The following is a 27,820-nucleotide window of genomic DNA, read 5'->3' on the forward strand; positions in this document are numbered from 1 at the left end:
CTTTTTAGGTTGCCTGCACAACCTGGTGTAGAAGGAATAGATCATGTGGCAAATGAGCAACAGATACCGAGGACAGAGATGTGCTGGAGAACATTGATACTTATGCAGCTGTCTAAGTCAAGTCAAGTCAAGTCAGCTTTATTTATATAGCACATTTCCATACAGCGGCAGCTGGAACCAAAGTGCTTCACAGGTATAGGCAGGTACAAATAAACAGATGAGTGCAAAGTACTAAATAAAATATGACACAATACAAGAAATAATGGCAATTTAAAAATGAGGGAGAAGGACTAGAGGCAATAAGACAATAAGACAATAGAACAATAAAACAATAAAAGCAATAAACGGTAAAGCCAGGGACCTATTGAGGGCTAAGTGGGGGGGAAGGCCAGGGAGAACAGGTGGGTTTTTAGTTGTGATTTAAAAACCTCAAGTGTCTGGGCGGCTCTTACATGGAGGCTTTAAGTGCTTTAATCGAACTGAGTCAAATGTAATTTAAGGTTGTTATGGATGATAAGGTGCAAAAGAGTCAATTGATATGTTGGGAAGAACTCTTAGGAGAAATGTAGTTTTAAATGTACATACCCTCGATATTCTTGCATCTGCTCCACTGTTTCCGGAAGATCTTTGTTGAGTGTCTCGGGGAGGAAGAGGTTAACCACAGACGAGCCAATAGTGAGACTTCCCATGAGGATATAAGGCAGAAACTTATTATAATTACCTGCAAATAGAAAATGCAAGAAGACATAAGAAATAAATACGACAACAAAATTGTTCAAAGGTCTCTATTATTTAGAAAATAACATCCGACTATTTGAATAATTTATTTTAGATCAAACATTTATTGTATTTGTGCCAGAGTAATTCCAGCTAAACTCTTTCGGAGAAAACTTATTACATACGAGAACGAAAAGTATTGAGCTGCTTGTAATTCAACCATGGAAAGTGGAAACACACACGTGTACACACACACACCTACAGTACACACGCACACACACGCACAGACACACACACACACACACACACACCTATAAAAAGGGGTGGGCAATGTTCTCTGTTTAAATTTTTGTCCCACTGATGATGTCATAGGAGCCATTGTGACATCACTGGTGATGTCATCGGTGATGTCATTAGACCGATGATGTCATCAGTGATGTCATAAGAGCAATCATCACATGACATCACTGATGATGTCATAGGCACTGATGTAAACCTAAGGGGCACACACCCACCCGGGCACATGTAAACGTAAGGGCAATAACATTTTGTGAGCAACACACACACACCCGGGCGCGCGCGCCAATAGAGCAGGCGAGGCCGCAAAGTGGCCAAGCTGTGGAAGCGAGCTGCAGGGCGAGCCTAGGAATCGAGCGCGCGAGATGCCTGGGCGAGGCCACGACTATTATAAAAGGGCCGTCCAAATAAAAAGCTGATAATATACAATTTGATTCTTTACACATCAAAGTACATCACAATCAGTCCATTCTGCTGCAACTTTACAGCGCTGCTTCTGCTTAATCCAGAACCTTACTTCCAGGAACAATTGCGAGGTAAAAAAAAAAAAAAAAATCCATTCGAGTGAATGGAGATGACACAACTCTTATTTATATCTCTATGGATCTGTTCTTACCCTGCTGATCCCAACCAATCGTCATGCCTAACCCAACAAATCACCACTCCTCGTGCCTAAACCCAACCTCTGCGTGCCTAAACCCAACCCAATCAGTCACTAGTAAATAACCAACTCAAGGGGCTCTATCTTCCGACAGGCGCTATCCCCTAATAGCGCTTTGTGCACTGTTTGCGCGTGCCTTAAGGCACGGAAGATAGCATTCCGCCTTGTGCCGTCCGCCAGGTGTTCTGCCGAGTTTTGCTCCCCCGCCGAGCAGCAAAAGAAAGCATCCCCACCTCACGGGAGCTACTTGTAATCATTTATGCAGAAATGTAACTGTTTAAAAGTGATATGATTGTCTGGTTGACCTCCCTGATTTCTAAGTTAAAACAGCCCCGAAATATGTTGGGGATGCAATTCTCAGCGGGCATGGGGAAACGTTCACGGCACCTGTCGCAAGCGCAAATTAGAGCCATGGCAAAATCATCTGCGCCCCGAAATGCCTGCGCAAACGGGATTTGGGCGGTCTTAACTACCAGAATTATTCACAGGCGTGGCCAGGCAAGGCTGGGCATTACGTCAATCAAAACCAATCAGATTCCTGTCTTGCAATGGTTGTTTACTCGAGGCATGCAATATGCTGTAATTATCTCCATGTGTAATAGAGTACTCACTCGGGCGAGGACAGAGAGAGCTTATTGACAGATCGTCTGTGGTGCCAACGAACCTCCGGCTTATGGAGGTAAATAGCCTATGTCCATTGTCTAACCAGTTTTATCAATTCATTTCCCTCTTTGCGATGTGATAAAAGTTTCTCAGTGAGTTATAGTTGATTGCCTCACTGAATTATCTGCTAATACCCCATTTTAGCAGCATAATTTGATGTCTTGGCGTGGCAAGGCTGTGCGTAATGACATATCCAAAACAAATTCCGCGTTCCACTGCGCAAATACCTCTCTGCGCTGGGAGCGCAACGGTAATCTCCGTGCAGCGCACCCAGCGCAGAGAGGTATTTGCGCGTAAGTGGTCCTTTTCAAAGCTCTTAGCGCAAAGTAATTGGGTGCTGCTGACGATAGCATAATGCCATCTATCACCACATTTTAGCGCTGAAACGCCTGCTTTGGCTTGTGCAAGCCAATGCCCAGTACAGTTATCACAGGCATGCGCTTGTGTCCACCCCCAATTTGCATTCGGCGTTAAACGAGCGCAAACGCTAAAATAGCGCTTTTGGGAAGATAGAGCCCAAGGCCTTTCTCGCAACTTACTCACTTTTAAGTCCTCACCAATCACAATCATGTTATTTTCTAAAACTACTCTTTAAAATATCTAATAATTTTTTTAAATATCTTTATATTGAGAAATCTTTCTCTCATACTACTCTTTAAAATATCTTTAAAATATCTCTAAAATAGTTATTTAAACAAAATTTATTTTTTGGTGCGCACCAAAGGTTTTGTTTTGTTTTTCTTGTTTCTTTAAAAGAAATGTGTATATACCATTATGATTCTGTATTTTCATTATTGTCTTTTTTTTTCTGTCATTTTGTTGTGCTATGAGTGATGTGGGCGGTGCCCTGTGATCACATGATCACTGTGATTCTTTAAATAGACACACCTGTTCTCTGATCACTCTTACCCTGAAGAAGACTATGTAAAGTCGAAACGCGTCGGTGATCCCTGTTAAATAAAGGATTTTTATTTCATCAGAAGTGCCTCAGACTGCCTTTTTGGCTCCAGCCAGCTCTTTTATTTATCACTCTTCAAGTCTTGATGAGCACCTGATTTTTTACAAACTTTTTACATTTTTGCATCTCTCCTGAATCAGATTGCAGCACTCCCTACTGCTTTGTTTCTCATAAATATCTTGGTATTTGGCTTGATGAAAAGCTTACTTTTAAATACCACATAGCCATTCTTGCGGGGAAACTGCGACAAAAAATTGGGTTCTTCTATAGCAGTGGTTCTCAAGCTTGTTCACACCAAGGACCCCTAAACTGACACAAATGAGATAGTTGGTATATTTGATAAGATTTTCTCCCAGGGTCCCCCATCTGATAAGATTTTTGTGAAAATAAATTATTCCCCTTTTGCTGGGAACCCCCATAAGGACCCCTGGGGGTCCCCGGACCCCACTTTGAGAACCACTGTTCTATAGGAACAAATCCAGTTTCCCTATGATCTGTAGAAAAAGGATTATTGAAGCAGTTTTTATGTCAGTTTTAGATTATGGAGATGTAATTTACAGAAATGCTGCCCCTACCACTCTGATTTCCCTTGATAGGGTTTATCACTCGGCTCTTAGATTTATTACTGGTGATTGTTATGACACTCATCATTGTGTTTTTTACGATAAGGTAGGTTGGTCCTCTCGTTGAGAGGCGAGATAGGCACTGGTACTATTTTGTTTTTAAAGCTATTGAGGGGAAACTCCCACCATATATTACAGCGATGCTAGTCTCGACGCCAGACCCATGAGAGTTCTTACGCTGATACACTACTTTACTGCATGCTGCAGAGCGCAGCGATTCAACGTAATATTTGAGTCTGGGGAGAGACTACAGCGATGCTAGACTGGAATCATAGTACTTATCTTACCCGGTCAAATGAATGGCTCACTCTAAAGATTTCGCGAGTCCAGTCTGAGCTTGGAAAGTCGGCTTTTAGTTTTAATGCTCCAACCTCCTGGAATGAGCTTCAGCTTTTACTAAAAATTAATGCCCCGATTTCACTTGGCCAATTTAAAACCTTGTTAGCTAGTGTCCCTTCCTCAGTTTGTAATTGCTTTTCATTTTAATATCTTCTTCTGTCTATGTTATTTGCTCTTTCTGTGATTGTTTTACTTATTGTTGTAGAAAATTGAAGTGACATCTCACACATACATTCACCCCAGTGGCATTGAGGATTTCTCCCTTTTGCTGAAACCTTGGACAGTGCATCATGTTCTATAACAGTCTCCCAGTCAGACTGCAGCAGCGCACATACATTCTTCTCCCCCCTCCTCTCTGCCTTTCCTCTTTTCGTTTGCCTATAAAGCGTGTGTCAAATTGTGACATTGCCACTGAATACATTGGAACTATGTGTGACATACCAAAATGTGTACATTGACAATTCAGCCCTTTGGCAATGCAGTTTGCCAAAGTAATGTATGGCTTTAAATATACTTTTATAAGACACTTCCTGGACTCTGGGTTTCAATTCATTTGGTTTATATAAGCTGTTATAATTATCATATAGCGGATGAGGAGTGGTACATTCCATTCTATAACACTTATTAACTATATTTCTCTTGTGCTTTTTTGTGCCTTATTGTGTTCAATTGTTTGAGCTTGCCTGTAATCTCGACAACATTGCAAATGAGGGTCAAACCTCAATGTTCTTTCGAGAAATAAATAAAGGTTTCAAATCAAATCAGAGTTAGAGGCGGTCTTGTATGGAAAACCAGTGGGATCCATAATAACGCAGCCCTGACCTGACCCTTTTTTAAACCCCATTTTAACTGTTTTAACCTCAACCAAAATCATAAGCCAAGTTGTTTTAGTTGCTTAAACCCAACCAAGTTGACAGGGCTCCACTTTGGTATACACATTGCACATGCGCTTTGAAAGTGGAAATGCGTGTTACTTTGGCCATGTTCACATTACAGGCAAATCCGATTTCCTGATAAAGTCATTAATCATCATTATCTAGATTGGTTTCCCAAATCTGATTTGGGAGTGTGTCCGCACTGCCACAAATCTGATTCTCAAATCGGATCTGTGTGTCCAGACCAAGGGGCAACCCCGCCCCCTTACCCCTGAAGACGCGGAAGTCTTTATTTAAGCTGTAATTCCTCAAATGGCCACTTGAGGCAGGGCTCAGTAGTCCCATTGTTCCTGTTTAAATGCCCAACTTCTAACTGTAATTAAACATAATACAGCCTGGTCATTAACAGGGTTTTGGTCTATATAGCTGATTTCACCTTTTCATAACATGTGTGGGGGGGATATATTTGGTAACTCGCCCGTTTACATTTGATAAGGGTTTAAAGTTATGCATAATTGAGGGCGTGTCCGAGTGAGTGAGCCTGCTCTGCTGTAGAAGAGCCTGGTGACGCGAGGTTAGCTAGCTCTGCTGCCACACCACAGCCCAGCCTGTTTGCTACTACTGTGGCTAACGTTAGGCTAATTGTCTGACCTGGTCGTGTTTGTTTGCTACTACTGTGGCTAACGTTAGGCTAATTGTCTGACCTGGTCGTGTTTGTGGTTGCGGTCTTTTTGTCAATATTGGACAGTAAATATGTTTTCTTGCGATGCAGTTGGTATTAACCGTACCTCAAAGAAAGGTGGTTTCCACTTTTTTCGGTGAGTGAATGAATTTGTCGGTGGTCACTGCTAATGTTTCACCATGGACTGTATACATTATGTGCTAATCATGCTAGCATGATAACATTATCCTTTTCTCACACACTGAATATACCGAAATGCTAGATTTGATCATGGACTTAACGCTAATGTTAATCAAAAACGGCCGCACTCATAACGGTAAGGTGTGTTTGACCTAATAGAAATATTAACGTTGCACTCACATTTCAGCGTGGTTACAGATGTAACCTATTTAGCTAACGCTAGCTAGCTACAGTAATTTTTGGAGGCTAACGTTAATGTGAATGTCATGACCTAGTGAGCGTAGTATTATACTGTATATTATACATAATCCAGATGTAACCTAGCTATAGCTAGACGTTAAGAGGTTAACGTGAATGTGACTGAGACCTCACATTAATGGCTTGATATCATTCCAGATGCAACCTAGCTAGATGTTAAGTTCCACACTGCTGTATGAGTAAAATCAAATGTATCAAGCCTTGATATCATATTCCAATGTGAATTCAGCTGATGGGTTCCCTCCAGAATGAGCATATGTTGTTTCTGACTTGGATTGATTCATCAAAACTTTCAAAATCCTTACTGTACTGTCCATTAATAGTGACATCAGGTGACAAGCTGAAATGTCAATTCTTCTAGCAAATCTAGGTAAATTTCAGACTTTAACGTAGTGTCCTGTCTGAGGTGAATGCAAGTGACCTATATTTTTCAATCCTGTCTTTGAATAAAAGTTGTACATTGTGTTATACTTGAAAACCATGTCTCTGCTCCCTTATTTGTGTTCACAATTCAAACAAATCTGTATGGTTTATCTGTTGGCATTAAACCGTGGTATTTCCTTGGGTGATATTCCATATTTGTCATTAGACCTGTTCACATCTGCATTTTCTACAAATTGGGCTAAATTTGCAATGGTAAATCAAAGCCACATGAGATATCACAAGTACTTTTATTAAAACACCAAACAAAATAAAATGCAAAGAGAGGTTTCCTTCTCTAACTATTGGTGTTTTCACAAAATATTTACACAATGAGATTTTTTATAAATAATCATCAATAATGTGGATAAAGACTTTGATGATGATGATGACGTCGATGACATCTGCAGCTGCTGGACGAGAGACAGAAGACCAGTCCACTTGAAGGAGATCCACAAGACCTTGCAGCACACCACAATGCCACACTCACCCAAGATAAACGCTGTAGGGGTAAAAAATACAATGTATGCTTCAGGGAATGACATCAAAAAGTTACATAATGGGGTGGTTATACATTGATTAACGTTAATGTTGTTTCACAGTAGCTAATATCTGACCATAATTCTGCAATTGCCCACTATATGCTTAGTACGTTATAATAGCGATAATATCAATATCAGATCAACCTTTGGTTAAACTTTTATTGTAGTTTCGTGTTAATTTAGCCTACCTCAACGTAACGTGAATGTGGAACGACTCTTCACCTCCTCATGGGCCCGACCGGAGCAAGGAGAACAGAAGTGGATGGCCTGGATGTAGCCTGTTAGCTAGCTTGCTAGCAGTCTGACTTAGCTTCAGTTAGCTTGAAGAGAATTGGCGTGTGACACTGGCATGGGCGTGTTTGTCACCGCGTAAGATCACCCCCATAGGTTATGCTAATCGGTGCTGATCTCACGCTCCACCCTCTCAACCCCCACCTTCGCACTAAAACCAAAATGGCAACGTCCAGCTCGTTTATGACTTGAACTCAATTCAGAAGAAGAAATTCAATGGGGTAACGACGTCCATATTTTTACAGTCTATGGTCCAGACCTAAACAGCCTATCTGCATGGGTTGCTATGGTAACGACAGTAAATACGTATGTTGGTGACGTGGTTTTCCTGCGCAGAAGCATTTGATGACGAGTTGTAAGTGACGTTCAAATCAGATTTGGTGGATCTGCGCGTCCACACTGAAGTCACATCAGTCAAAAGCACATTTAAAGCAGATTGGAAACTACCTCCATATGTGGTTTGGGACAAGTGACACAAATCAGATTTGGAGCATCCAGACTCATAAAACCAATCTGGATAAAGTCATTAATAGTTCACTAAAGTTTACAAATTCAAGATTCAAGATTCAAGATTTTTTATTGTCACTCCGTAGTACAAGTATCACGTGTGAAATTCGTGTGCTGTGGACTCCGTTTACAACATAGTACAAAAAATATGGGATATGGGTGCAGGAAAACAACAAGAGACACAACAAGCAATAAGGCAGTAGAGTGATAAGACAAGTCACAGACAGTGGCATATTCACTGCACATAGGTGCACATGGCATGTGCATACTTTAGACATACTTAAACATAGTTGACGTTCTGTTTGTACAGGTGCAAATAGCATATACCTAATTAAACATACAATTACACATTAGACATACGTAATGGTACCAGCTACAGTACGGTACAGTACAGCTACTACACTATTTGTGTATGTTAAGGAGTCTCGTGGCCTGCGGGAAGAAACTGTCCCTCAAGTGATTTGTGCGTGCTTTTGGGACCCTGTATCTCCTCCCTGAGGTAACAGGGAGAACATGCTGTTGTGGGGGTGGTTTGTGTCTTTGATGATCTTCAGGGACCTCCTGAGGCACGGCTGATTATACAGTTCCTGCAGGTCTGGCAGCTCACATCCTGTTACGTGCCGGGCCGTGCGCCTCACTCTTCTTAGCGCCCTGCGGGCCATGGTGGTACAGTTCCCATACCAGGTGGTGAAGCAGCCAGTCAGCAGGCTTTCAATGGTGCCTCTGTAGAAGTCCCTAAGGATTTCTGGCCTTAGCCCAAATTTCTTCAGGCGCCTGAGTCCGTGTAGTCGCTGTTGGCCTCCTAGTTTGAACATGGCCTTACATCCTGGGGTGAGACCGGGTTGACTGGGATACATATTGGACAGAAGACTTGGGTTTGCGCTCATCCTTTCTCTATATGTACCTAAATAGATGACGTATGGAGCTGTGATGCTGCCGATGTTTTCTCTATATGTACCCAAATAGATGACGTATGGAGCTGTGATGCTGCCGATGCTTTCTCTATACGTACCTAAATAGATGACGTATGGAGCTGTGATGCTGCTGATGTTTTCTCTATACGTACCTAAATAGATGACATGGAGCTGTGATGCTGCTGATGTTTTCTCTATATGTACCCAAATAGATGACGTATGGAGCTGTGATGCTGCCGATGCTTTCTCTATACGTACCTAAATAGATGACGTATGGAGCTGTGATGCTGCTGATGTTTTCTCTATATGTACCCAAATAGATGACGTATGGAGCTGTGATGCTGCCGATGCTTTCTCTATACGTACCTAAATAGATGACGTATGGAGCTGTGATGCTGCTGATGTTTTCTCTATATGTACCCAAATAGATGACGTATGGAGCTGTGATGCTGCCGATGCTTTCTCTATACGTACCTAAATAGATGACGTATGGAGCTGTGATGCTGCTGATGCTTTCTCTATACGTACCTAAATAGATGACGTATGGAGCTGTGATGCTGCTGATGCTTTCTCTATACGTACCCAAATAGATGACGTATGGAGCTGTGATGCTGCCGATGCTTTCTCTATACGTACCTAAATAGATGATGTATGGAGCTGTGATGCTGCCGATGCGAGCTGCAGAGGAGCACACTCCGATGCCCATGTTCCTGAGCACAGTCGGGTAGATCTCAGCCGTGTAGATGTAGACCACGCTGAAGGCCATGGTGAAGCCAAACTTCCCTGTCATTTCCATCGTCAGGGAGACATAGTGAAGGGCTGCGGGGGAGAGAGGGAGCATGTTTCAGGTGTTACATTCATCAATTAAATTCTTTATAAGCATCAAGAAGCTCCCTTTTTTCTATTTACTAGGTGTTACATTCCAAAATGACAGCATCTATCTGCTCTGATAAAGGGATTGCTAGAATGAAAGGAACACTATGAAATCTCGTTTAATGCAGTGGCTCCCGTCCTCTCATACTTTAATATGGTGGTCATTTCTGAGGTGGAACCACATTTAATTGCCCTCTTGAATCATTTACTTACAAGTTAATTCGGCTATACTTTACTTTCACCGAAAATACATTCTTTAATCATCTATGTTTCCCATATTATTTTGAATTTCAAAAGAAAAACATTACATTACTTACCATGGCAATATACATACTGTTGTATGTATACATGCTGTATACTGTATACAAATACACTGACGAAGTACTCAAAGAATACAATTGTACAAAAGTGACTCTCGGACTCCAATTCCCATAACCCATCACTCCCTCACCTCCAGCCATTTTCCCTCCCATACAGTAAGCACACCTGCACCTAATTCTGGACTGATCACCACACACCTGCACTTAAGAGGCTCTAAGAGCCTCCACACTCAGTGTGTGTGCTCCAGACAGCAGTGGAGGAGGCTGCTTTGTTCCCTTGGTGTTTGCCAATGTACAGATGCATCATTTAAAGTAAGTGTTACGGCCGGGACACACATCTTGCGTGTACCTACCTAGTGCGTGTGCGTGGCGTGGGGGCTGCGGCTGGCACGCCCGCGGCATCCACACAGGCAGCGTGGCTGCTGCGCGCTGCTGTCTGTCTGCCAACTCTCTTCCTATAGAGTTTACCTTTTATTAAATTTGCTATAAACAATACAATGATGATTTTAACTGAAGATCGCTTGGGCTCACTTCAGAATCGAGGCAGTATGATTTGTGTGTGTGTGTGTGGTGGGGAGGGGAGGAACGAAGCCACGTTGTAGCCTATGTGGTTTTCAGAGGGCAGGAGAACTGCAGCTGTGAGCTCAGCTCATCCTCCCGTCTCAAATCAAAACGAGCTTTGATTGGCTGTGGCTGTCCCTGTAAAATATAATTTTAATGTCTTTTTGTGTCTATTTGTGTAGAGACACGCACGTGGTAAAAGGAAAAAATAGGCGTCGCTTCTATTCTCTAGATCAGTGGTTCTCAAATGGGGGTCCGTGGACCCCCAGGGGTCTGTGGCACTTTGCCAGGGGGTCCGCGAAAAGTTTTCAGGTTTATAAAAAAAAGAATTTTTTTTTTTTATTAAAAATCTGTCTGGATGTGTTCACTGATCCAGTCTCCACACCATGTGGACAACTTCTGCAAGAACTGTATCACACAGCACTGGGATGTTAGTGCCCAGTGTCCCATGTGCCAGAAGCGTTTCAACAGAAGACCTGAGCTGCATGTCAATACTTTCATATCTGAGATGGCTGCTCAGTTCAGAAAGTCAGCTCAGATGAAAGCAAGCATATTATTTAAAAAAAAATGCTACATGTTACTTATTCCTTCTCAAACTACTTCCTACATGGTGCTAGTCTATCAAAATATCTTGGCTGTCATTGATTGTGTTGCATAGTGGTTTTCTGTACTGTTGACAAATTGTGATATTGTAAGTCGCTTTGGACAAAACAAAAGTGTCTGCTAAATGACGTAATGTAAATGTAATGTAATAAAAATATATATATATATATTTTTTTTTTTGCAAAATCTTCATAGTTCAACGAAAATAGTTTATGCTTTAAATCTAAAATGGTTCATGGATTACATTCTAATAACAAACCTATCAAATTAAAAGTCAAGCATGTTACCATGGAAACAATTAAGCTTAGCCCAAAATCACAAATCAGAATGAGGGGGTCCCCGGTATATTTTCTATCTTGTAAGGGGTCCTTGGCTGAAAAACATTTGAGAACCTCTGCTCTAGATGACGTGCGTCTCACGCCTCGCAAGACACCCGCCTGAGACGCGCGTCTGATGCCGGTGGTGTGGCTGCTGTAACCTGTTAACATGGGCGCCGAAATGAAAATCAACAGGTAACGCCACGCAGACGCCATGCAGACACACAGCAGACGCAAGATGTGTGTCCCGGCCGTTAGTTTGTTATAGTTACTGTTATTTCCTTTGTATATTGATTGAGTATCTGATTTGAATTAGCTTTATTATATTACTTTACAGTTGTTTGTTTTCCCTTGTTTGATCGAATACTTTGTTAACACGTTCACTGCCAATGACGTATTAATCCGTCAAAAAAAATCCAACGGTTGACTGCCAATGACGTATTAACACATTCACTGCCAGCCGTTTTTTTTTTCACTGTAGGTAGGTTCTGCCAGAGGGTTTCCTTGAGGATTCTGGCTCATCTTTCAAGACCCGAGGATTCTTTTCTGCTAAGATTTTGTGAACACACAATATCTCAAAAGAACTAATAGAATGTGTGCTTTCTCTGTCTAAAAGAGTTAGTTTGTAGAGTTAGCAGTCATGTAAGCATTAGCAGTTGAATACAGCATGGTTTCAGCGTCAGAAAAATTATTCAGAGATAAACGGCTTTTTGTGAAATTCGATAGAACAGTCACTTCAACCATTCATCCCTGGCATCAGTAAGACGTCAGACATCCAAACAATAGTTCTGAACAGCAACCTCCTCCATAACAGCAGGAAACCCCCCTCCGCTTCCAACTCCTCCCTCCGTGTGTGTCCTCTTGGCCGCAGCGGCCGTGTCACAAGCTCGTTGCTGCTGCTGTAACCTCGCGTCACCAGTCTCATTGCTTTGCTGCTGCTGTGCCTGTCTGCGCGGCCGCTGTTTGAGGAAGTCTGGATGGGCTCGCTCGCTTCTTGGAGTTTTGGTTGAGAGCTTTGATGAAGCTTTTGCGATTCTGGTCATATTTATGCTGCGTGTTTCAAAGTGTGTCCCACCCGCAATCCACTATGCAAATCTGCAATCCCGCACCGCCAGCAATCAGCGCGAAAACGAAAGCGCCTTCGCCAATCCACCTTCATGAGAATGGCTTCAGTCACACTGCTTTTTGCTTGCCTTCCTCTAGTCAGGAAAGCACTGTCGCGACTTAGTGGGTCGGTGGAATGGGTTGTACACGTTGTACACGTCCAATACCTATATAAGAGATGTAAAAGGGCTAGATGCACATCCCACCGTCAAAAAAACAAAATCGAAAAAATTTTGACGTAAAAACACGTCATTGGCAGTGAACGGTTGGATCCTGTTTGACGTAAAAACACGTCATTGGCAGTGAACGTGTTAATACGTCAAAAAAATTAATTATTATTTTTTGACCGTGGGATGTGCATCTAACCCTTTTACATCTCTTATATCAATATTGGAGCCACCGAACATGTACAACCCATTCCACCGACCCATTAAGTGGCGACAGTGCTCTCCCAGACTAGAGGAAGGCAAGCAAAAAGCAGTGTGAGGAAGCCATTCTCATGAAAATGGATTGGCGAAAAGTTTTCGCGCTGATTGCTGGCGGTGTGGGATTGCAAATTTGCATAATAGATTACGGGTGGAACACACTTTGAAACACGCAGCATAAATAAGACCAGAATCGCAAAAGCTTCATCAAAGCAGACAGGCAGCAGCAGCAGAAGCAGTGAGCCTGGTGACGCGAGGTTACAGCAGCAACAGAAACGAGCTTGTGACACGCCCGCTGCAGCCAAGAAGAACACACACGGAGGGAGGAGTTTGAAGGAGAGGGGTGTTTCCTGCTGTTATGGAGGAAATTACTGTTCAAAACTATTGTTTAGATGTCTGACGTCTTACTGATGCCAAAAATGAATGGTTAAAGTGACTGTTCTATCGAATTTCACAAAAAGCCGTTTATCTCAGAATAATTTTTCAGACGCTGAAACCATGCTGTATTCAACTGCTAATGCTTACATAACTACTAACTCTACAAACGAACTCTTTTAGACAGAGAAAGCACACATTCTATTAGTTCTTTTGAGATATTGTGTGTTCACAAAATCTTAGCAGAAAAGAATCCTCGGGTCTTGAAAGATGAGCCAGAATCCTCAAAAAAAAACCTCTGGCAGAACCTACCTACAGTAAAAAAAAAAACTGCTGGCAGTGAATGTGTTAATATCTTGTTTGTCTTTAGGTCAAATCATCTGTTTACATCTGCTTGTACATCTGCATCTGCCTGTACATCTGCCTGTACATCATCATCAAGGGATCTGCGTTAAATAAACACCCTTGAAACTGTTCCTCTGGTCCTCTTCACTCTGATCGGTGTCCCACTTGCTGAGGCTAAAAGTCAATCACACTTATCAGTTTCTACAACAATGGTGTATGCTATGCTATCCATGCTTTTTTTTTTATTATGGAAAAAAATCCTTGATATACTGTATACTTTATACAGAGAGTGGGGTCTTACTTCCCCACTCTCAGATTGCTCTACGGGGGTTCCCCAAGGTTCGGTCCTGGGTCCGGTCTTCTTCGGTGTCTACATAAATGACCTGCCCCACATCTTTACAGATGTGAGGGTACAAATGTACGTGGACGACACGGTCATATATGTACACGCTGACTCCAAACAGAAAGCTGCATCTGTGCTCATAGTCGCTATGGAAAAGTTAGCTAATTGGCTGAATGACTCCTGCCTGACCTTGAATGTCTCTAAAACCGTGAATATGTATTTCTCTATAAGGCGTAATAACACCCCTCCACCTGACATATTTGTTAAGGGTCAGAGAGTGTAGGTTGTCCAGGAGTTTAAATACCTGGGTATTATTCTAGATAGCAACCTCTCCTTCAAAAAGCACATAAAGAAAACTGCAGGGACTGTCAAACGTAATCTTCGGCAATTTAGATTAATTCGATGTCAGCTGAGCACAGATGCGGCGGAACTGTATCTTAATTCTTTCATTTTATCACATCTGTCTTACTGTGCCACTACTTGGTCCCAGGCCAATAAAACAACGCAGCCACTCTTTATTCTATTCAAGCAAGCACTGAAAGTCCTGGATAAAAAAACCTAACAGTTATCATCATTGTGACATCATCAATAAATATAACTTTCTAACTCTTGAGAATTTTCTGTTGATCGCAAATGTCTGTTTGTTGTATAGGATCTTCCACGGCCTTGCCCCCCCCCCCCCCCCCCCCCCCCCCCCCCGCCTTTCAACAAATTAGTGACAAATCGCAACACCATGAGAACAACAAGAGCCTCCACTAGAGGGGACAGTTGCGTGCCTTTTAGATTGACTAAATTTAGTGAATCTGCATTCACGGTTAAGGCGGGCATGCTGTGGAACACCCTGCTGGCAGTAATTAATGGCTGTAGTACCCTCAGAGGTTTTAAATCCTCCATTAAGAAGTGGCTGAGAGAGGGTCAGTCCTGCAGCCACCTATAGTCATTGGGTGGCCTCATACTGTTTCTTTCTGTGCTATGTTTATTTTTTACCATTTGCCAATGTGTGATTTTAGTGGATTGCTATCTACCTTTATGTGTTCTATTTTTACTGTTATGCGCATTGTATATGTTGTATCTTGCTAATAGTATCATTTTTTGTCATGTATCTTGATTGTTTAGACATTAGGATTTTCCCTTAATTGCTGTATTTGTGTACTGTGTGCGCACAGGACTCTGTGTGCCCAGGGACTACAGATGCAAATTAGCTTTTAGCTATCTCTGGTGCAATATATTTATTGTGTACTGTCCCTGCTTCAATAAACAATAAAGATAAAGAGAAGATACAGTATATCATTTTGTGGACCAGACAGCAGCAGACGGCGCTGAGAAAAGTCAAAGGCTCAATCGTGTGCTGCTGTGCATCAAAAGTGTTGACTGCTGACGATTTCATTTATTTCAGTCCAATGAATAGACAACCATTGAATTCGCTTTTCCGTCATTTTTCACACTGTCCGGTGACAACGAAAAATGCCGAAAAAGGGGTATCCCATGCATTATAAATTGATGGCAAGGGGTCCTGACTAAATGAATGGCAGTGATGAGTTTGGAGTGACAATGTGTTGGTTTTACAAAACAGAAGAGGTCTTACTGTCGGGGATGAATTGGATGAGCAGAAGAAATCCTCCTCCAATGATGAGGAATGATGACAGGAGCGCTCTTCTTGGACATTTCTGCAGGAGCAAAGTAGACAAAATATAGGCCGGGACCTCGCAGGTCGCTGACAAGAAGCAGTTCATGAAGGGACTACCGCTTAGGTTGGAGGTGTTCAGGGATAATCCAAAATACCCGAGGTTTATTGCCATCCTGAAAAAATATAAAACAAAGTAAAATGAATAAAATAAAGACAGGTTGTTTAATGATCATCAATGTTTGAAGATGCAGATATTTCTAAATGATAACCATTAAAGACACTCACCATAAAAGCAGACTCATCAGTGTGATGCATCTTATGTTCCTGGATTTCAGAATGTCAAGCATGGTATATTTCTTGGTCAGTGGTAAACCCTCCAACTGAAACCAATGCAAATAAGAAACTTAGGGCCCTATCTTCATACGGCGCTATCGTTTGCGCTCCGCCTCTTATTGCTATCTTCCCAGCGTCTTAGGCTATCGTCTGCCTCCACCGTCCAGTTTTGCGCTGGGATGACACAGGTGTAGGCGTGGCCCAGCCGCGTCCGTGGGCCTCTAGCGTCTAGCCTATCATGTGTCTCGCGCAAGTGTCATTTAGCGCTGTGGGGAAGATACCGTCGGTATGTGCCGAGCTCAAAGAGATAGGCGTTCCAGCGCAATGTGTTAGAAAAAGGGCCTTGGGTGCTCTCAATTTTACCACCAGCAAATAGCTGGTCTTAGCGCAAACAACCCCACTACACCAGGCGTATATGCCTGAGCGCACACAGCATTCTCCGGCGCAGTGCAGGAAATCCTCGCTTGGATATACCCATTACGCACGGCTCGCGCGTGGACACACTTCCCTCCACAGAATGCCATGTTGATTTTCAACTAACCTACACTGCAGAAAAAACACACCTTGATTTAACAATGAGAATTCGTTTGTCATGGTTTTGTGCGAAAAAGTGATTTGCGTTTTGAACTGACTTTTGTGAAGTACTCTGATGACACTGCCCTACTGTCTCTTCTTGAGGGCTGAGTCTGATCATGGAGATGCCCTTCCTGCCTTTGTCAAATGGTGTGATGACAACTTCCTTGATCTTAATGTGGCCAAGACCAAGGAGTTAATTATTGACTTTAGGAAAAACTATGACAAACCAAAAGCTAGCATCATACATGGTGTGGACGTTGAAATCGTAGAGACATACAAATATCTAGGAACAGTGTTCGACTCTCAACTCAAGTTTGAGGCGAACACAGAGTCTATTGTCAAGCGTGGTCAGCAAAGAATCCACTTAATGCGAAAACTCAGTTCCTTTAATGTCTGTGACACCATTCTTTGTAATTTTTACCAATCTTTTATTGAAAGTCTTTTAACTTTTTCATTTATTTGCTGGTTCAACGTGTTGTCTGTGAAGGACAGGAATAGCCTAAACGCTATAGTCAAGGTCTGCTCCAGGATTATTGGAGTCCAGCAGAATAACCTGTGCTCCATCTGGGAGAAACGTGTGGTACAGAAGGCAAAAAAGATCATCAGACAATCTAGCCACATTTTGTCCAGTGAATTTGCTCTGATGCCCTCAGGCCAGCGCTACTATGCGCCCCCTAGGAGAACTAACCGGTACTCCCAAGTCTTTCTTCCCTTCAGCTGTCAGGCTGTTAAACACAGACAGTAGTCATTTTAAATGAATGCCTTCACTTATACAGTATGAGCGCACAACAGGCTGTACGTATCCTGTCTGTGATGAACAGGTTAGGCTTGTTCATACATATATAGATAAATATCTTTTATTTCTTATACATGTTCTCATGTCTTTACATATAGAAATATATGTATACTTTTTATTTCTTGTTCATGTTTATATGAGTCTGATCTGTTATCTCTGACATTATTTATTTGTTTGTTTATGTTATGTTATGTCATGCTGTTACATTACGTCCTGTCATGTCTGTAGTTTGTAGCTCACTGTGAGCTTTTGAAGGTATTGGGTAGGCTGTGAAACTGAATTGCCCTTCTGGGATAAATAAAAGTTGTCTGAAGTCTGAAGTCTGAATTGGATTACCAGGGGAATGAGGGTCTGGCGGGGCGGCAGTCTGTGCGTAGCGCGGGGAGGGGTGTTTGGCCATGTGTTTGGCCGTGTCCTGAAGGGTGGTCTCCCCGGAGAAGGTGTGAGCTGGGCCGGGTAGGCAGACCGGGGGGTCGGTGCACAGGGTGGGTAGAGGCACTGCCGAGGCAGCGCTGTGCGTGGTGCCATGGATCAAAATCAGTTTCTGGCAACCCCAACACCGGCCAATATAGGCTACACAGTAACCATTGATAGTATACAGTAACCTCTCTCCCTGCACCATTGCACCATGCAACAATAGCTTAACCCAAGTGGACAATTCTGGTATAGGCTATTGAAATAGGCTAGAATTAAGAATCACTGGAATCACACATCCCTACCCTATTAAAGAAACAAATATTTTTAAATGTGTATGTTATAGCCTATTATGAGCGAAACGACTAATTAAAAGGCTACTAATTACAAAAGCATAAATTTTCGTTTACGAATCCGAACTGGTTCATCCTCCAATTCTCTCTACCCTCTCTCGTTCTCTCCCTCTCTCTTTTCTCTCTCTCACATGTTACTCTGCTTGCACTGAGCAAGAAAGAAGCTGCTGCCTGTCACAGACGTGCAGGCGGTGACGCTGTGGCTTTTAAGGGGAGTGATCTCAACTTCTGGTGAAACCTGTTAATATGGGCCTAAACACGCCTATCGGGGTTTGCGCTGAGATGACGTGAAGCGCAGCGGCCCGACACGCCCACAATTAGGGCTTTGCGCGGCGCTATTGCAGCGCAAAACATTCTCAAGTCATAATAACAACACAAACACATTTCAAATCAGCCCTTGTTAGTTTGTTTATTTATATATCACTTTTCACAGAGCAAAGAGTGCCATCTTAAAGTAATAATCCGCAATATTTTGCATTATGTAAAGCAAAAATGATGCTATTTACCGCTTTAATCTTTTAAAAAGTTCAAACTCAACTCACATGTGAAGACGTGTTTTTGAGTTTTAGAGCTACCATATCTATAACATATACCATATCATATACCGTAACAATGTTTTACCAAAATGTTGAGTACAACAGTACGTTGCAATTGTACTACTGTAAAGTATAGCATTATTAAGTTGAGTGTATGAATGCATGTGAACCTCACTTCAGACTCTTTAAAGATGACTAGTGGAGCCTCAACTTTGTTCTTCTTAGCAGCCTCTCTCACTATGGCCTCTGCCTCATCCACTCTTCCCTGGGAGAACAGCCAGCGAGGAGACTCTGGGATGAACCTGCACAATCAACATACAAATATGATCACTTCTCCTATCTCTGACTTTATAACTTGCATACATAAAGATATATAGAATGTAAGACATAGTGCATGATTCTATAGTTTAGTAAGAATATTTTCTCATTTACTTCAGATCCAGATAAAATCTGATAGCACCATCTTAGTGGAAGAGGAGCCAGCACTCTATTCACAGTCTATGCAATTTTTTTAAGAGTGCTTGCAAATTGGATCCCCCCCGGTTGTTGAGCCTTTTACACTATAGCAGATACAATTTTACTTGACCACGTGGGTTGATATTTCAGAATACATTAGTTAATTTCTTCTCTGTCCAATAGAATATTCTCTGACTCAATAGGTATCAGGCTATGTACATCATCCTCGAATCAGCGGGGTCCCATAGGGCACTATTTTAGGCCCCTTAATATTTTACTTGAACATGTTGCCCCTTGGTCATATTGCACACAAACACAATGTGTCATTCCATAGTTGTGTGGAGGACACCCAGCTACAGTATATCTCCCTTTAAAACGTAGTGACCAGACATGGGACCAAGTCACTTTGGTCCAAGTATCAAGTAAGTCCCAAGTCATTTTGGTCCAAGTCTCAAGTCCCAAGTCATTTTGTTTTTGGCAGTCAAGTCAAGTACATTTTGTCAAGTCAAGTTCAGTCCTTAGAATCAGAATCACAATCAGAATTATTTTATTACATACAATGTTTTCACATACTAGGAAATTATCTTGGTGTGATTTGGTGCTCATGTAACATTGATAATAAATAACAAATATATGAGACAAACAAATAAGATATAAAGAATCTAAAAATATTATGAAAAGATTCAGATATTGACAGATATAGACAGTATTAACAGATATAAAAAGTCTTGACAGCTATGTGAGGTAGCCTAAGTTTGCCGTTTACAAAATATGTACAGGGTGCATCAAAGGTAGCAGCAGTAATGAGTTTTGTGTCGACATGGTTTACAGATATTGACAGAGTAATAAAATATACAATGACAAGGTGCATGATAGTAGCAGCAGAGTAATGAGCTTTTGTATTGCACATGGAATTACAGGTATTGACAGTTAAAGGAGAATTTCGGTTTTTTACACCACGGTCCTCATTTCCAGCTTAAAATATGATGTTTTCTACCCCCAAATACTTTTGGGTTCATTCGGATCCCCACAGAAGATTCGTCGCACCGAGTACACTCCTCAAACAGGCTAGAACGGGAGCCTGCAGGCAGTGCGGTGCATGCTGCACGCGCTCCGTAAATGACACTTTTTCTGTCACATCGCGGTTCATTATGGTTGTAAATATAATTATTTAGCTAATAGCTAGAAGCTAAGCTAACAACAACACAACAGTCAACGTTGATCTGCCCCGGATGGGGTTACAGTGTTGAGCCCTGTACTACGAAACTAGTTTAACAGATCCGCGATAAGTCCCTTTGATCTGGTTTGACTGAACAGGATCAAAGCTATCTAGTTAACTGATACTACGACGCTGGTTTTTTACTAGGTAAGTGGACCTGGGATCTGCCTGTGCACGCGCACGTTTTTCACTCGTGCACAGGCGCGCGTCCACGCGAAAGAGGTGCGGTAGCCAATCACATTATGAACAGCTGAGTTGATCCACGCCCACACCCATTTCCACACCCATTTCCTCATTGAATGAAAAAGCGCAGCCACAGTGGGATCAGAGATTTTAGCGGATATTTAATGTAACCTATGGCAGAATGAAAATCCGCGTTGGATATAGTTGGGGGAAGGACTGTCTAAAGCTGCCGCTTGTATTCACATCAGTCATTTGATTTACTTTGATCAGCGATTTCTGTCTCCTACAGCTTTGTGCGAGTGTAAATGTACATTAAATGTGTAATCTCAGTCTATAAATTTCCACAATCTGTAAGCCTATTTAGACCATAGATTTAGAAAGCATGCTCAATGAATAATGATCTCTATCACTCATTATGTGTGTGTGGTTGCACTGATCGAATAATTCATATATAGGCTATAATAATGATATCCTAATATAAAAGAGAAAACTGCTGGACTGAATTGAGACGATGCGGGCATACTTTTCATTGATAAAAACTAGCCTATTTTTGCTCATATATTGGCATACAGCCTACAGGACACAGTTCCAGCTGAAACATGCAAGAAGCCTGCATATTTAGTATTGGGGCTATCCCATATTTATCCCATCTATATTATATGTATAGGCTTTTCTGGCATGTAGGAGAATATCACCCTCACTCCATTTGAGGCTCCGTTTAGCCTATGATATGCGCTGCGGTGATTAATAGTGATCATATTTCTCCATGCATAGTTGAGCTGTTAAGACATAAAGTGGTAAGTAGGCTTAATTTAATTATGTAACCTACAGAGCCACAAATGTTTTTCTTGTTATATTCTCAGTTGACTGCAATCTATTTTTCATATGGCGATCTTATATGAACGGTGAGTGACTCCAGAGAGCCGATTATATGGGTCTGTCATGGATTTTGATCTTATCCTCTGAAGCTAACCTGGTCGCGACCAGGTTAGCTTTGCAGCGTCAGTTGCCATGGTGATTGAAAGTTAACTTGCTTTGTAGTACGGCTAAACCAGGTTTAAACTCAAACTTACTCGGATAAGGCATTAAACTAGCTTCGTAGTACAGGCTACTGATCTTCTTCTGTGGTTTCTCTTCTTACCACACTTCTTCAGAGAAACCACAGAAGAAGAAGATTTAGCAGTGCGACAAATCTTCTGTGGCGATCCGAATGAACCCAAAAGTATTTGGGGGTAGAAAACATCATATTTTAAGCTGGAAATGAGGACCGTGGTGTAAAAAAAACGAAATTCTCCTTTAAGGCAAGTCAAGTCCCAAGTCAAGTCACTTTGCCTGGAACCAACCCCCCACCCTCTCCAATGCCACAATAACATTCCCAGTGTGCACTTGCATACCAGATTGGAATATTTTATATTAACTGACAAACACAAACAAGTCATCCGACTCATCATGTCTCAAGTCAAGTCGATTTACAACTCTTTAACTTCCAAGTCCAAGTCGAGTCTAAAGTCATTTATTTTTTGACAAGTCAAGTCGCAAGTCATCAAAACAGTGACTCGAGTTGATTTGAGTCCAAGTCACCAAGCTCAAGTCCACATCTCTGGTAGCAACCCGGTCTGTATGAGTGCCTCTCAGACATTACTGTAAGTGCAAGAGTTATGAGGAACCTACCACCACAGAGGAATGTAGACCACAGAAATGGAGGAAAGGATGGCTAGAAGAGTCCTCCATTGTCTCACGCCATATGCAATCCAGGGCAGCGTCATGTACCCAATGCAATAGAAGAGGAAGGCCCCAAGAGTCGTGAAGAGCACACGCATAGATTTACTCAACACCTCTGTTCCTGTTTCAGGAACATAATCAATGTTTAGTGGTGTATGTGTATGTATGTGTGTGTATGTGTATGTATGTGTGTATGTGTGTGTGTGTGTGTGTGTGTGTGTGTGTGTGTGTGTGTGTGCGCGCGCGCGCGTGCGTGCGTGCGTGCGTGCGTGTGTGTGTGTGTGATAAAACAAATACATTAGCAGAACATGAAAGCGGTCAGAGTTATCTTGACAGGAAAATACTCATCCAGGTGACAGGTAATTAATTATGCCTAAAGGATCTAAGACAGAACAAGTAGAATTTTACAATTGCTACCCAGTACAAATGCAGATATGCACACACACACACACACACACACACACACACACACACACACACACACACACACACACACACACACACACAGGGATATCTGGGAGGCTCCAACAAAGAGGAAGAGGATGCAGAACATCGTCCATGAATGAGAGAAGGATTGAACGAGGAACAGACTGACAGCAACAGACTGGGTTGCAAGAGAGATGAACAGAACCTTCTTCCTCCCAAACCTGAATGGAAAAGAAATATCATTTCACCATTGACTCACAGACAAAATAAATCATATTAACTTTACCCCTTGATTATTGATGAAAACTGTTAGCAAATACTAGTGCAGTGCCTGTTTGCCCCACTGCTGCACAGAGCGCCTGTTTGGCCCGCTGCTGCACAGAGCGCAGTTTGCATGTATATTCAAAGTTTATCAAGTGTGAAGTATCGGACGAGTCGACCAGCTTTTGAAATATGCAAAGGACACACAGGCACGGCACGGCACACACACACACACACACACACACACACACACACACACACACACACACACACACACACACACACACACACACACACACTTTCATAAACTGGAATACAAATAAAATCTATACTAACTATACATGTAAAAATAACCTAAATAAATTATTACAACTATTGTATCCAAGAATAAAAATGAAGAAAGATACATAACTATAACAACCCTGCAGACTAGCATGATCAAACTGACAGAAGCATGTTGATGTTCTAGCACAATGGGATGGCTGATGATTTCAAACTGGCAAGTACACAATTGGACCAGTGAAAAGTAAAGAATATTTCTCTCTGCTACTTCAAGTTCATCATTCAACAGTAGATGGGGCTATTGTAATTAGCAAACAAAAATTAATCTGGTCCATGTCTCTCAGCCTACTGCTGAGTAGTCATTTTACTGAATCAATATTCACTTGGTTGCCCGTTAATCATTACTTTTCTATTTTTGGCAACAGTTCTTGCAAACTTTTTCCATGATGAATGGTAAAAACTCAAATTATGCAATGCATTGATCCTGTGCAGACAGACACATGTCTCCTACTGCACTGCATAAGGTTCATACGAAACATGTTCCGAGTGCATTTTGGTGATTTTCACTCATTAACAAGGATGAAATACCTGTCAGAGAGCTGGCCTGAGATCAGCGACCCAAACAGGTATCCCACAAAGAGAGTTGAGGATGCAAAGGGAACTTTCCTCTTTGTTACAAACAAGGTCCCACTGTTGGAAAACATGAATTTGAAATTACTGTATATTGCAGCAGAAAAAAAAATTGCTAGAGTAATTCTAAAGAAAACAATCAGAACTGATATTTCCTTCTGAATAACAAGGCTATGCAGAGCGCAGTCTTAAACCCAATGTACACCAGATGCGTTACGGCTCCGTGTGGATCCGGTCAAACTGCAGGAACAGACTCTCGGCCATGTTAATAGATGGGCAATACATGCGGTATGGAAAAAATACACAGCTTCTATTTTTGTCGGATCCATGCGTGTGACAGATAACAGATTACATTGGTGTGGGTCTGTTCAGGCAGCTGCACGGAGCCGTAACGCAGGCGGTGGACATAGGCCATTACTATAATTACATGCATTCCCTGGAGACTTACCCTAACACTAATAACGACTACACTTGCCTAAACCTAACCCTTCTAACCCTAACCTTAACCAGTGACCCAAAATCAGCTTTTTACCAACTGGGGGGACACAGCTTTTGCCCCAAATTGCACAAGCCATCCCCAATCACCTGGTAGTCGGGTGTGCTTCCCCCCAATTTGGACTTAAAGGATGGGTTTTCCGTGGGGAATATGAATATATATTAAATCTCACGCCCCTAAGGTTTTCGAATCCGTTGAATTTTTTGGAATTGGTGGTTTACTCACAGAGATATCAACCGAAATCCACTCTGTGTGTGGGGGGGGGGGGGGGGGGGGGTGCGGGTGCGGGGACTCGAAATACTACATTTCCCACAATGCACTGGGCTCGCGTGGCCTTCGTTTTCATGCCCACCCCTCAGGCATTTGGCTGATATCAAACTCCAGTAGGTGGCGGTAATGCACATATATGTTTGCCAACCGCCATAAAACTCAAAGAAGAAGAAGGCTTCGACAATAAAAGATACAAAGAAGAAGAAATAAATCGAAAATAAAATTGCCTCCAAATTGCACCAAATGTAAACGGTAGTATATATGTCGGGAGATGTCTTCATAAAAAAAAATCATGCATTTTAAGGCATTTTCGTAGGAGTTACGCGCATCTGATGTTGTAACTATTTTCTGTAAAAATGTGTAAAAACGGGTACATTGCTCAGCGTTGATTTCGTTACTTCAACCCACCTACTACTAGATGTAAAATTTGACGATCTTTCCAATGCCGCCAGTCCCGTGTCTATTAGTGCTTCCGTTCCCGAGATATGGTCTCTTTGCAAGGAACTATGGGAAGCTAATATTAGCTACAGCAGGCTAGGCGGTTGAAAAAGATGGCTGCCTTTTTGTTTTTGTCAAGGCCTCTGAAGGGGCGTGGAGGACCTCTAGAGGCGGGACCATGGCCAACAACAGTTGTAGTTCATAGGTGCACGACTTCCGCAAGGCGGGGGGTGTCGCTCTGACGCGTTTTGCATCAGAGCGACATGGAAATAATGTGATAGATGCTTGATAGGCATGGCAGTGAATATCCAATTTCAAAAATTTCAACGGATTCGAAAACCTTAGGGGCGTGAGATTTAATATATATTCATATTCCCCACGGAAAACCCATCCTTTAAGTTAAACCCGCACGCACGCACACACACACACACACACACACACACACACACACACACACACACACACCTCAGTGACGATGGTGGATTGGTAGATGTCTCTGCTGTAGCTCCATCCATCCAAACAGGCTTCCTGCCCCAGGTCAGTGAGGTTGATGTCTCTGCCAGGAACGACTCCGCGAGCAGACAGGTTTCTGACCTCATCCAGCCTATACCTGCTGCACTTGCTCAGCTCTTCTTCTCCGTCCACCACCTGAGAGGGAATGATGGCCTTTCTCCACTCCTCAGTCAGGTTGACATCTGGAATTAGACAGTGATGTTTCGGTGTTGCCCCAACAAAGACGATGTAAAGTCCGTTGAATCCAGTGGAGATATAAATAACGTTTAGAAGGAAGAATGTGCTCCAGAAGTAAGGGCCACTCTGGCCAAGGAACGCAGTGTCTTCATCATAGTCTCCCATGCTTTAGACAAATCTCTCCCCTGCTCTTGAGGAAGGGGAAAAATGCCTCTGAAATTCTTCAGCATATGAGAGTTGGTATGCCCCTGAAAGATCTCAGCGTCTGAGACAGAGCAGTACTGTAAGGTCTCGTGGGCTGAGTGAGCCAAGCCGGTCCCTCGGTGGGACGGGGCCACAGCATAAAAACTTGAGTGTCCAGACCTGAGAGTGTGTTAAAGCTCCTGTCCAGCCTCAGAGCACAGCTGCTCCAGCCCAGAGTGAGAAGCTCTTTTAAGACTGCTGCATGGACCCACCTTTGCTCAGTCGATTGGGAAAGTGGTTTATTTGAGATGAGTGGAGCGAGAGACCTGCTACTCATTGTTTTGATTTGATCAATACTGCAAGTAATGAGGGAAATTATCAAAGGCTAAAGAGTGGCCACATTCACCACCACCCACCCCACCCACTCACCCTCCCTCCCCCCTGTAGGCTTTTCTGCTTGTAGCCAAAGTGTGATTTTCTCGAAACAACATTCCTTGCTTTCAAATAGCCCAAAGAATTACACGTGCCTGCACTCTAAATGTTGCTAAGTAGCATTAACACTCTGTTCTCATACTAAGAGGCAGAAGTAAGTAGTCTCTTTACTGGACTTGGCAGAAGGTAACAGAAAACAACAAAGAAGACTACTGCCAAACAGGGCAGGGAATATACACCGTGCCGGCAATAAACTACATGGCCGGAGCTGAACAAACTAGAGACAACTAAACAGGAATAAACAATGGCATCATTCTCTCACACAAAAGTGGCTTTTAAACATGAAGTCTGGATCATGTCTGGCTAGCAAGAGCAGGATATTTTCCGGTTTTACCTTTTTAAACATGAGGGGTCTTTGTTTAGAAACAACTGGATATGAGCTGTTTTTTCTGCCAGTAGGCAGGGGGGGGGGGGGGTGCGGTAGCATGTATCGATAACAAGAAATGTGATAGGAAACAGCTTTAACGAATCTGTAACCAAACTCCATTCAAAAACATGCCGTTTTAACAGAGGGTCCATACCAACCATTCAGGCAATAGAGGGGTGGCATTCTGCCAAAAATGAGCGCAGTCAAAATAGTGGTCGCACCGTCGTCAATCACTGTGGGTGATTTATTTTACAAGTGGCATTCAAGTCATATCTGACTAGTTTTAAATGTATTTCTCCCCACAAAAGTTAGGCTAGGCCTATGTCTCGATATAGGCTGTCAGTCAGTCAGCTCCTCTCCTCCCTCCGCAGTGTGGAGGCACAGTCACACAACACTGCCTGCCTCAAATGGCTGCCTCACACAATAGACATGGCTGCATCCAACTCGAGAAAACTTCTCAGAAGAGACTAACGTTAGCGACAAATCTGGAGACTTTTTCTGACATGGGAATGATGGGATTATTACCAGCAAGCAGCAGTAAAAGTAGGCAATGACGATAGCTGGGTAAGTCCTTCTAGCATCGATGCTAAGTTAGCAAAGTAGCCTACAGTAAGAGCGCAGCTGAAGCTAATTAATATGGACGTTAACATCCATATAATATATAGCCATGTGCTTGCGCGATGACATCATGTATTGGCGATGTCAAAGGGTGGCGATTGACGATCTGACTGAGGTCAAGATCGCGCAACTCTAGTAGGCTATCATCTCTCTTGTTGCATTTTTAAACTGGCAGATGGGAGATTCAATTTTTTGTTGTTTACTCACCTAAATTGGCTCTCTTCCAAATAATCCAGCCACGTAACTAACGCTACGTCCA

General features: G+C 42.5%; 1 pseudogene across 1 annotated transcript in view; it reads right to left on the reverse strand.

The window, feature by feature from the left end:
* The window catches only part of LOC310773090 (organic cation/carnitine transporter 2-like), a 43,682-nt pseudogene extending 17,616 nt beyond the window's left edge, over window positions 1-26,066 (reverse strand). Inside the window, exons 1-10 of the transcript in view lie at window positions 25,677-26,066; window positions 23,966-24,067; window positions 22,915-23,055; window positions 22,826-22,848; window positions 22,358-22,529; window positions 19,004-19,130; window positions 16,106-16,200; window positions 15,779-15,993; window positions 9,564-9,746; window positions 586-721 (exon numbers count right to left, since the gene is read on the reverse strand). The product of the transcript in view is annotated as an organic cation/carnitine transporter 2-like (transcript). The remainder of the gene's footprint in view (window positions 1-585; window positions 722-9,563; window positions 9,747-15,778; window positions 15,994-16,105; window positions 16,201-19,003; window positions 19,131-22,357; window positions 22,530-22,825; window positions 22,849-22,914; window positions 23,056-23,965; window positions 24,068-25,676) is intronic.
* Between the last annotated feature and the right edge of the window lie 1,754 nt (window positions 26,067-27,820).

The sequence above is a fragment of the Poromitra crassiceps genome, assembly GCF_964638095.1.
Source record: "Poromitra crassiceps genome assembly, chromosome: 1".
NCBI classification, from domain to species: domain Eukaryota; kingdom Metazoa; phylum Chordata; class Actinopteri; order Beryciformes; family Melamphaidae; genus Poromitra; species Poromitra crassiceps.